Raw genomic sequence first — 10,666 nt, 5'->3', positions numbered from 1 at the left:
ATAGCCAGTCTCCAGAGGTGGAGTTTTCCGTGGCCATTCCAAGCTAAGCCCGTCAGCCGTTTGAGAACTGTGACACTCCTTCTCCACCGGTCTCACCACCTGAACTGCAAGGGTTGGGGCGAATCTGCCGACGCCCGGCCTATCTCTCTGAATACCATTGCATGATCCAGGGGGAAGGAGTGTTAAGTTCTCGGACTTACGACCGGAGTCGGGCCGAACCTGCCCGGGCTTTCCTGATTGGTTCCAGCGCGCCTGTCGGCAGGCGCGGAAACTGCTGCTTTCAGATTGGCTGCCCGCCTGACAGTTGTCATATAAATGTCAGGTGGCCCTGTTGTTGCTTGTTCTTTCTAATGTTGACTTGTTAATAAACGGTTCTATCGCAACATGGCGCCTGTTTTACCTCAGCTTGCAAACAAAGCAAGTGTGGCTTTAGAGGTTCGGAATGAGGGACGCGACCACAGGGTGAACAACAGAACAGGCTTTATTCCAAGCTAAGTATAACAGCGATTCAACTCATAACCAGCCCGCCAAAACCTTATATACACGGCTTCAACCAATCAGAAACAAACATTCAGCCGGCAACAGCCTCCCTCGCGTCCTATCCAATCCAGACGCAGGAGGCTGTTGCTGGCCAGCACAATGGTGCTGAAATACAAGAACAGTGAGGCCATTTGCATGGCTCATACATATTCATGAACTTATGAATACTTAACACCCCTTCCCCCCAGTTCTGCGCATGCTCCGCGGGTGGAGCATGCGTAGTCTTGCAGGTAGGCGGGGCGGTGCCGGACCCGCCCTGATCTACGCAGTTCTCCACTAGTCGTCGGCGGAGGAGGACCTCCTTGTGGTAGCTCCTCCCGGAAGGGGGTGTAGCTCCAAGGCACGCCTTCTTGGGATGGCCCAGAAGGAGGGCTCAACTGTCCTGGTGAGTAGGGGCGAGGTGGCGTGTCCACTGTGATAGTGTTGTGTTTAGGAGGCGTGTCGGGAGGGAGGAACCAAGGCCTAGGTGAGAATTGTTCTGCGGCGGCTTGAGCTGATTGTGGGCGTTCCCGGCACGGGGCGCTCGGGCAGGTTGGGCCTGGTGTGGCGAAGGCCCGTGGTGTGTTCTCTCCGGCTTGAGCTCTCGGTTGTTGGCAGGAGAGGCCTGGAGCGGCGAAGGCCTCACGCTGGGATTCCGGGCAGTCGGTGCCGGCTTCGGTTGGGCCTGGGCTGCCGGCTGGCGGTGGGAGGCGTCTCCTCAATTGATCCAGGTGACGCCTCCATTGGGATCCGTCAGCCAGTCCGACTCTAAAAGAACACGGGCCAGTCAGGGCAGTCACAGTGGCTGGCACCCATCTCGTAGGCCCCGAAAATGCCCGGGCCCATACCGCGTCCCCTAATTTAAATGAACGGGAAGGGATAACCCCCAGGTTGCTCGGCTGATCCCCTGCATACAACGGATGTAGCCGGTCCAGGGGAGTCCGCAGGCGCCTGCCCATCAAGAGCTCCGCGGGGCTTCGGTTGGTCGTTGGGCAGGGAGTGGAATGTTGGCTTAGCAGGTAAGCTGCCACTTTCTCCTGCCAGTCGCCCCGGTCCATGCGGCCCAGTGCCTCCTTTGCTGAGCGGACCGCCCGCTCCGCCCGGCCATTGCTGGCCGGGTGGTACGGGGCTATGGGCGCATGTCGAATCCCTTGCATGGCCAGGAACTCCTGGAACGTGGTGGACATAAATTGGGGCCCATTATCAGAAACAATCAGGTCCGGCAACCCATGGGTCGCGAACAGCCTTCTCAAGGCCCGGACCGTACTCTCAGCTGTGGTGGAGCCCATGAGGACCAGCTCCACCCAGCGGGAGTAAGCGTCCACCACGACCAAGAAGTTCTGGCCGTGAAAGGGACCGGCAAAATCTAGGTGGAGGCGCGACCATGGGCCTCTCGGAGCCTCCCACTCACGAGCCGGCCCGGCTGGGGGATTGGGCCTAGATTGCTGACAGGGGTGGCAGCGGCCCACATGGGCCGCTATCTCTGAGTCCAGTAAGGGCCACCAAACATAGCTACGGGCTAATGCCTTCATTCGTGCTATGCCCGGATGATCCTTATGGAGCAGGGACAGGACTTGTGGCCGCAGCGCGGTGGGGATCACCACTCGATCCCCCCAAATAAGGCACCCCCCGTGGAGGGAGAGCTCCGCCTGCCGGGTTTTAAAGGGCTTGAAGCCCTCTGCCACTTTGTCCATTGGCCATCCCCTCGAGACCCAGGAAGCGACCTGGGAGAGGATCGGATCGGCCTTGGTGCAGGCCGCGACATCCGCGGCCGAAATCGGGAAACCGGAAGACGCGATAGACAGGACTGAGAGACAGGGCACTAGGGCGGTGTCGGTCTCCGGTAACGGGCAGCGGCTTAAGGCATCGGCATGCCCCAGCTGCTTGCCTGGACGGTACTGTAGCGTATAAGAATACGCAGCCAGGAACTCCGTCCATCTAGTCATTCGGGGGGAGAGGATGGGGGGGGTCGGCTTGTCACCTGCCAGAAGCCCAAGGAGAGGCTTGTGGTCAGTGACAAGGGTGAAAGGCCGACCATAGAGGTAGTCGTGGAACCTCTTAATCCCGGACACTGCAGCCAGAGCCTCCTTGTCTATCTGGCTGTAATTACGCTCCGCCGAGGAGAGTGTCCGGGAGTAATAGGCCACAGGGGCCTCTAAGCCATTTGGGAGGACATGGCTTAGAACGGCCCCGACTCCATAGGGGGAGGCGTCACAAGCTAACGTCAGTGGCATCCTGTCATTGTACTGGACCAGGACTGCCGCTGACGTCAGAGTTTCTTTGACAGCCGCGAACGCATGCGCTTCGCGGCTCCCCCAGCGCCAGGCCGCAGATCGGTCGAGCAACCGATGCAGCGGCTCGGCTAGTGACGCCTTGTGCGGAATAAAAGGGGCGTAAAAATTCAGGAGCCCTAGGAACGCCTGCAGCTCCGCCTTGGAGGTGGGTGCAGGGGCGTTCCTAATGGCAGCGACTTTAGAAGGTGTGGGGTGGATGCCTTGGGCGTCAATCATGAAGCCCAAGAATTCCACCCTCGGAACAGCAAATGAACATTTGCTGCGCTTCAGTTTTAAACCCGCGCCCCTGAAACGACTGAGGACCTTCCGCAGTACTTCGATGAGTTCTGAGCGGCTGGAAGCAGCGATCAGGACGTCATCGAAATACGGAACTACGCCCGGCAGCCCGTGGAGCAGCCGCTCCATCAGGCTTTGGAAGATCCCCGGGGCCACGGAAACGCCAAATTGCAGGCGGCGACAACGGAAAGCCCCACGATGGGTGACGATGGTCTGGGCAGCCGCCGCATCGTCATCCACCGGGAGCTGTTGATAGGCCTGCGCCATATCCAGTTTGGCAAATGTGCAACCCTGCCCCAGGGAATGGAGCAGGTGTTGCACTACAGGGACTGGATAGGGGTTTGCCTGAAGGGCCAAGTTGATCGTCGACTTGTAGTCGGCGCAGATCCTCACCGACCCGTCAGGTTTGATTGGGAGAACAATGGGGGTCTCCCAAGGGGAGTGGTCAACGGGCTCGATGACTCCCTGCGCCAACAACTTGTCAAGTTCGGCGTCAACCTTGGCCCTTAAGGCAAAAGGCACCCTGCGGGCTTTCAGCCTAATGGGAGCAACCTGAGGGTCTAAACTTAAAGATATGGGGGTCCCCTTATAACAGCCCAGCTGGCCGTCGAAAACGTCCGAAAATTCCCTTAACGTGTCCTCGAGTGTGCTAGGAACCACCCGGTGGACCCCCCCAATGGATAATCCCAGGGCTGGGAACCAGTCCAGGCCCAGGAGGGCCGGCAGGTCATCCCTGACTATGAGGATGGGTAGCTTCCCCTGGAAGTGGCCATAAGATACAGAGATAGGGAAGGATCCTAGCGTAGGGATCAACCTCCCCTGGTAATCCCTTAGGGAGACCTCAGATTGCTTTAGGCGTTTCTGGGGCACTTTAGGGCATAGCTTGGCAAAAAGTGACCAGGGCAGGAGGGACCGGGAAGAGCCAGAGTCCACCTCCATCCGGCACGGCTGACCTTCCAGCTGGACGGAGGTCGAGACCTTCCGGGCCCCTGCAACGGCGTGGCTCGCCGAACTGTCAAAATTAGCTGGTTGGCTGGTGGACTGGTAGCAATCTTCCGCTCTCTTCGGTGGCCGCTGCTGCTGGCGGCGCGGTTGCGCCTGGGGACGGCTGGGCGATTGAAGAAACGAAGGTGCCGGCAATAGGGCCCTGCAGACCTTGGCCAGATGGCCTTCGCCCTTGCACCGGTTACAGATGGCATTTAAGAAGGGGCAAGCCTGGCGCTTATGACGGCCTCCGCAACCCCGGCAGGGCGCTGCGGACGCCGGTTGGGCTGCAGGTTGCGGCTTTGGCTTTCTCTTAGGCACAGTCCTCATTTGGGCCACCACTTCTTCTTCTTGATCCTCGTAAGCTATGTCGTCCTCGACCATGTGGGCTTGTGGAGATGCGTCCGGTGTGGCAATCTGCAATCGTTCAATGTCGGCCGTGGACTGCTCCGACAGTTCAGCGGCTCGGGCAGTCTCCACGGCCTGCAGTAGTGTAATTCGGTGATTTCGGAACATGCGGCTCCGCAGGTTGATATCGCGGACCCCGCACACAAATTGTTCCACCAAATTTTCTTCAAGGTTGGAGAACTCGCACTGGGCAGCCACCGTCCGCAGAGCCTCCAAAAATTGGCTGATTGATTCATTCTGTTTTTGGACTCGTCTGCGGAAGGCGAAACGGCGGGCGATGATTGACGGGGTGGGTGCATAGTGGTTCTTCAATCTGGCCATGAGTTCGTCCCACCCAAGCTTGTATGCTGGCCGTGGGGCTGCCAAGGCTCTTGCTGAGGCGAACATAGATGGCTCGCAGCATGAGAGGAAAAAACTGCATTTTTCCTCTTCGGTTTGAGCCTGATTTTTGGAAGCGATCAGGTAACATTCGAACCTTTCCATAAACCCCTCCCATGATTCCCCGGCGGAACCAAAAGGGGCGAATGGAGGCAAAGCAGATGTCATCCTGAGGGAGAGATATCAAGAGGCCACAAAAAAAAATTTTTTTTTCCTCTTCAGGCAGCGTTCGTTGCCGGTCTGGAACGGCAGCTAACTGTCTGTCTCTCTCTTTTCACCTAGTGTCGCGGAATCGCTGATCCCACCTTCGTCGCCAGTTTAGAGGTTCGGAATGAGGGACGCGACCACAGGGTGAACAACAGAACAGGCTTTATTCCAAGCTAAGTATAACAGCGATTCAACTCATAACCAGCCCGCCAAAACCTTATATACACGGCTTCAACCAATCAGAAACAAACATTCAGCCGGCAACAGCCTCCCTCGCGTCCTATCCAATCCAGACGCAGGAGGCTGTTGCTGGCCAGCACAATGGTGCTGAAATACAAGAACAGTGAGGCCATTTGCATGGCTCATACATATTCATGAACTTATGAATACTTAACAGTGGCTTTGCCGGCCTCTTGCACCACAGCAGGGTGGGGTGAGGTGGGAGTGCTTTTCACCTCCCCCAGACTCCATAGGTTTTCCTCAAGCCTCTTGGAGGGCAAAAACTGCCTCCACTTGGCTCCAGAAGCTCTCTGGAGGCTGGAAACGGGCCCATGAACTTCTGGGAGGCCTGTGTTTCCCCCACCCAAACCTCCAAGCAGGTCTTGCCTTGCATCCAAAAGAGGGAAGGGAGAGATGGGGTAGGAGGAGCCAGCAAGGGGTGGGATTTGGAGGTTCTCCGAACTGGCCATAATGTTAGCTACGAACTCGGGCGAACCCATAGCAGTCCACCCCTGTGTGTGTGTATTTTTCACAATTCTGAACAGTTCATCTACCTCAAAGAGGGAGGTATACTGTCAAACATCAAAATATAAAAACAGGAGATAAAAATCAAGATGTTAGAATTAAAATTTTGATTTTTTTTTAAAGTAGGGAAAGAATAATTAAGCTTCATTGAAAATTAATTTAAAAAATCAAAAGTAGAGCTCTCAGGGTACCAATGAGCCCCAGGGCTGTATGCTTGTGTGGCTCCTCACATGAGGTCTCAAACCCATGTTGTAACTTATTTTTGGAAAGCCAGGAGAGTGGGATCCTACCTCACTTCTGGAAGGACATTATTCCAACAGGATGGAGGCCACGAGAGAGAAGGCTTTCTTTCTAGACCTCACCAGTCAGAATTCTTTAACTGACATGGTTTGCAGCATACCTTCTCTGCCTGACTGGGTGGGATGGGCCAATGTAGTTCTGTAGGTAGCTTGACCCTATTCTATGTAGGGTTATATAAACTTGGTTTTTGTGTAGGAGAGGGAAAATGGCAACTTTTACATCAGTTGCTTCTACATCAGTAGCAGGTCAATACAGTCATCAGAGTGTTATATTGTGTTTTATATCTTTATATGAATTTCTTTTAAGTTGCTGCAGTTTTATATCAATTCTATCTTTAGCAATCCTATAAATAATTCTGAACATTTTCATATCTTAATCTCCTTTGCCTCTGGATATTTTACATGTGTCTACTTAAGCTGTAATGTTTACATTCTCTTTCCAGCCACACTTGAAATAAAATGTTATTCTGCATAAGTCACTATTCTTTCTTGACACAGTGTCATGTGCACTGGTCAAAAGCATCCTATTCCGTACTCCAAGCTTTGCATTTATCTATTTTGCACAGCATATAGTTATTTCAGGCTCATTCTAGCAACATTATTTGAAAATATATTTTATTTTAAAAATGTTTTCAATCAGTGCATTCTGTTATCTCAACGTACATCTCAACTAAAATGGTTTTACTATTGGAATCTTATTACTTCCAGCTTGAAGTCTTCAGGAGGTGTTTAATTTACTTTTGTAATATTTTGTTTGTTACAATCACCTGGTCTATTCATTGCTAAACAGCTTCTTTCTAGAATTCTTTGCAGCTTCTTTCCGTGTGATAGATATTCAATGATTCTGCCTCCCAGCGAGCTATTTTTATGCCATTGATGCATGCTGTCATCCCTGTAAGACTTATCATTGGGGAAATTATATGATGACACATTCAGAAATAATGATCTGTCGAAGAGCTCTAAATCTACAATTTTGCAGCAATCTATGCATGGATATACTCATAAAAAGTGTTCAAAGGAAACAAGCTTTTTCTTTATCTTTGTGTGATTTACCTTCCAGATTTGATCAAGTAAATCAGAAAGGTATGAATTCTTTTTGTCTGCCTCCTCAACCAATTGCCAATTTTCAGACTACTTTTTCCTGCAGAGCAAGAAAGAAATTGTCTACACACCAATGGACAGCTCATCTGCAATAGTACCTATGTGCACATTCAATGTCAGGTCTCTGTATGCTGCTGTTCTCAAGGTTGCTTGATTCATTTGGGTGAAACATAGCTTCTTTACTTCAATCTTGCCAGCCGTGTCAACTACATATTGTTCCTCTTATAAGGTTATTAAATTCTCATGGTTCATTATGCAATATACATAGTAACACATTGCCATTAGTTTCTTGTTTGTCATTTGGAGCTGATCATAACTATCCCCTCCAATAGGAAAGAAAAATATGTGCAGACAGTCTTCGATTTATGACACAATTCAGCTCAAAATTTCTGTTGCTAACCAGACAATTGATAAGTGACTTTTCCCCACTTTTTGACTTTTATTGCCACAGTTGTTAAGTGACACACTGCAGTTGTTATGTTAGTAATACAGGTATAAAGTGAATCTGTTTTCCCGATTGACTTTGCAGGTGAGAAGATTAGGGTTAGGGTTAGAACACTGCAACCATCATAAATATGGACCAGTTACCAAGCGTCTGAATTTTGATCATGTGACCAAAATTTGATTGTGTTCAGAAATGTGAAAAACACACACACACACACACACACACACACACACACTGACACACAGACACAGACACACATATGGAACACAGGTGGACTGCTACAGGTTTGCCCAGATTTGTAGCTAACGTTATGGCTGGTTTGGAGAACCTCAAATCCCACCCCTTGCTGGCCCCTCCCACCTGTCCCCTCCCCTCCCAGGAGTCTCCATGCAGCCTGTTTTGGATGCAAGGTAAACTGCAATAGTTGTAAATATGAAAAACAGTCATAGGTCACTTTTTCAGTACTGTTGTAACTTCAGACAGTCGCTAACAAATGGTTGTAAGTCAAGATCTAGGTATATTGAAATCTTTCATAGAAACTATGGATCTCTGAAATAATTTGCAAACCATCTCCTTGTTCTTTCAACATAATGTGCCATGATGTTGGTTCAATTTTGGTGTTGTTTGATGTAATTGTGGCAACATCATTGACATTTATGCGCTAAATCTTATCTCATGTTTAAATGCTGGTCTCTGGTCAGGACCAAATGACAATGAAAACTTTCGGCCTACTTTGAATTTGTTCTTTTGTAAGTTGAAGGGCTGCAATGTAGGGTTTTTGTTGTTATAGCAGTATTTCCAATAATTGAACAGTCTCACATTAAATTTCATCATTGTGGAGTATACCCATTCTTAATTCTACACTGTCTTGAGGATCCATGAAGTAAACTTGTATAAATTTGACTTGTTGGTTGTGTCCAACATAATGATGAATTTATCTTTGAATAATTATCAGAAATTATCCATTTCTTGTTGAAAGGATTCCTTTGGCATCAAAGGTTATGGAAGATGCAATTGTACTGTCTGATGTTCTTCTTGATGTCATTTGCAGTAGATTCATCATTGCTACAGAAATTGAGGAGTACTTTAGCTAAAGGTTGCAACTTGCCTATCCTATACAGCACAAACTGTTTGAAATTTCCTCAGCAAATAGGAATGTATGACAGTGAGACTAGACTGGCTGTGGGACCAACATTAGCAGAAATATTAGATTGTGCAAGTTATGGATTTTGTTTCAATCTTTCTCTGTGAAGGTTGTTTTTTTCTGCTGAAATCAGGTATTGTCATGTTGAGGAACTTTCTCAATAATTAGTGTTTGTCACATATTCTCAAGTTAATTTTCCTTTCCTTCTGCAGCTTTTCTTGTCTTCCCATTCTGTTCTTTACTTGTCAATCTGGAGATGCACAGCCCTTTCATCCTCTGTTCTTTCATCTCTCCTCTCCCTTGCCATATCCCAACATTTAGTGTCATCTCTTGACCATGGTATGTCTCCCCCCCCCTTTTTCCACAAAGCATAATTACGTTGGCAATATTTTAATCTAATTTAATTTATTCTTTTTTAAAAAAAAAAACCACAATGTTCTACATTGCCCTTGTTACCTCATAACAGTCCAGAATTCCTGCTGGCTTCTCCATTAAATTGTGTGAAGTTGTCAGAGACAGTTTATATAAATAGGTTTATGTGACCTCCAGAGTGCTAGAGCATGAGAAGTAGGCACTGTAGGCTTAGATCCTTAGAATGCAGCTTTAGGAAAGACTATGTTAACAACTTGGAAACAATATGCTAACAAACTCCCTGTTCTTGGGAACAGTGACTCTACCTCATAAGAAAGATAACTGAGATTACTGAAACTGTAATTTTAAATTGGGTTCCTTTGTTCAATTGTTCACATATTTCTGGGAGTCCACAAATTTCAGTTAGGTCATATATTTAGACTTATGGTTTGTTCACTAAAAATGCAGAATTGAATTTCTTATTTTGCTTCAGATGTATTATGGGGATGATGGGAGGGAGGGCAGTATCGGGTTGGGATATTTTCTTGAATATAAACTCTAGTAAATTCAATGGGGTGAATTTCTGAATAGAATGTGTAGAATTGTGCTATAAATAGCACAGCTTTTAGAGAATTTAGTATCAGATTTTTCCTCCAGCCATTCATCACTGAAATATTCTCCCTAAAATTTTTCTTGCATATTTATTTAGAAATATGCCTACCATCTTAAATGAGTAGCTCTAGGTAGCTAACAAGAATAAAAAACCCAACTTGAAAAATATTATAAAATGCAATTAAAATAGTCATATGTATGTATGTATGTATGTATGTATGTATGTATGTATGTATGTATGTATGTATGATGACACTTCACACAGAACAACCATGCATATCACGGACTAGTCTTAAGGTTTGAGGGGAAAAACAAGTTTTATAAAAACCATTCCCTTATTCTCCTCTTCAGGAATTTATTTTCCCTTTCGAAAGCAATCTTGAGCACAGCATTATTAAAACTACCCACTCATATTTACATCACAGCTGTTCTGCCTTTTAACTTTTCTGGTATTCAAATAACTTAAAGCTGAAAAGGTCAGTAGGAGTAATCAGTATTCTGAGCTAGTGCAATATCTAGTGCAAATATAGCCACTAATTTGATTATCAAGTGAGATCTGATGCTCTGAGAAAACAAGAGGGGTATGGGGGAAGGGACAGGATTTATTAAAGTCAACTCTATGTGAGGACTCCCAAGGGCAGTGCTAGTTCTTGCATTAAGAGAACATCAGTGCCTGCCACAAAAGATTTATTAAGACATGTCAGTGCATATATTAGCCCAATGGCTCAGAGAATAAAATAAAAAGAGGGAGGGGAAAAAACCACTTAAAAACCCAGTAGATCAATCTTGAGTATCTCACCCAAAGATTGGCTCTACAGTTATGGCTAATAGTTTTGAGATTCTTTTCCAATATATGTCAAATGAAAAATACAATGAATAATTCCTTGCTTAATAGGTCTTAGAA

The sequence above is a fragment of the Thamnophis sirtalis genome, unplaced genomic scaffold (genome assembly GCF_051295495.1).
Source record: "Thamnophis sirtalis isolate CommonGarterSnake01/CBP01778 unplaced genomic scaffold, rThaSir2_p1.2 scaffold_10, whole genome shotgun sequence".
NCBI classification, from domain to species: Eukaryota; Metazoa; Chordata; class Lepidosauria; order Squamata; family Natricidae; genus Thamnophis; species Thamnophis sirtalis.
The sequence above is the reverse complement of the archived record's forward strand: the minus strand, read 5'-3'. Positions refer to the sequence as shown.